Source organism: Nematolebias whitei, chromosome 1, assembly GCF_014905685.2.
Source record: "Nematolebias whitei isolate Nwh7 chromosome 1, NemWhi1, whole genome shotgun sequence".
In the NCBI taxonomy this organism is placed as follows: Eukaryota; Metazoa; Chordata; class Actinopteri; order Cyprinodontiformes; family Rivulidae; genus Nematolebias; species Nematolebias whitei.
Genome location: NC_056498.1, coordinates 39,571,604 through 39,572,589, shown reverse-complemented (window position 1 = coordinate 39,572,589; position 986 = coordinate 39,571,604). Strand labels below are relative to the sequence as shown.

Here is a 986-nt window from a genome sequence, read left to right as displayed (position 1 = left end):
TGCTCCAGTTCATCAAACTTCTGTACATCCTCTCCTGAAAACACAGAGTCCCTTTTAATACAATTTAAAAAAGGTTTGAACCACATTCTTCAGGGTTTCCTCACCTCAGTGAACCCCGGCTGCATGTCCTCGACCACCAAGTGAACTTTGAGCTCGCAGCCTTCGACAGAAACGGGACTTTCGGCGTGACGTCGGACGAAGCGGCAGCAGGCGTTCCAGCTGCTGAAATGCACAAACGCCTGGAGCAGAGAGAGCAGAGCTGTGACCAAAACGACGACCAGCTTGTGTCGGTCCGTCAGCTCCTTACCCTCCTCTGCAGGGGGAGGACCAGAACGTTGTAGTACAGAGCGTGGAGGGTCTGTCTGGGGAAGTACTGCCACACCAGACTGGCAACGTCCTCGTGTTTGTAGTTTCCTTCTGGCAAAGCCGTCAAGAGGATTGTGGAGAACTCTGAGCCCTGAGAAGCAGCTTCCTACATGCAAGGTCCAAAATCATGAATAAACTCAACTTACTGCAGCATTTAATTTACATCCACGTAAAACTATGATTGTATGCATTAAAACTTCCGTTTACCTCAATATCAATCCTTCCTTTGACTATCCGATAATCTAGGGCTCAAGATTTAATGGACAGTTAAATGTTGTCAGTAAAATGAAGCTTGCGTTACGTTTAACTTCTTACCTGGGATGTTAAACCACGGACAATAGGTTGGAAACACAAAGGGACTGGTCCTCATTGTGATCCAGAACGGTGGAGAGCTGCCATGAGGAACGCCAGACTTTGTTGGGATGAGCGCCCCATCGACGGCGTCCCGACAGTCTGGCAAAGCTCGCGCTGCAAATTTTAGTGCTGCGTGAAGAGAAACATGAACTGCGGCAATGATTGTGCACCGCTCTGCTTTTTGTGCTCATGAGGTTGGGTGTGTGTGTGTGTGTGGGGGGGGGGGGGGTCCTCACTATATTGGACCATGGATGACCCAAAAGAGT

At 49.3% G+C, this 986-nt stretch overlaps 1 long non-coding RNA gene across 1 annotated transcript; it reads right to left on the bottom strand.

Annotated features, from left to right (window-relative positions):
* Positions 1 to 453: 453 nt before the first annotated feature.
* On the bottom strand, positions 454 to 744 carry LOC119409998. The gene is made up of 3 exons (XR_005186816.1): positions 682 to 744; positions 574 to 596; positions 454 to 472 (listed from the first exon to the last, which is right to left on the bottom strand). It is a non-coding gene; the product is annotated as an uncharacterized LOC119409998 (long non-coding RNA).
* Positions 745 to 986: the final 242 nt, after the last annotated feature.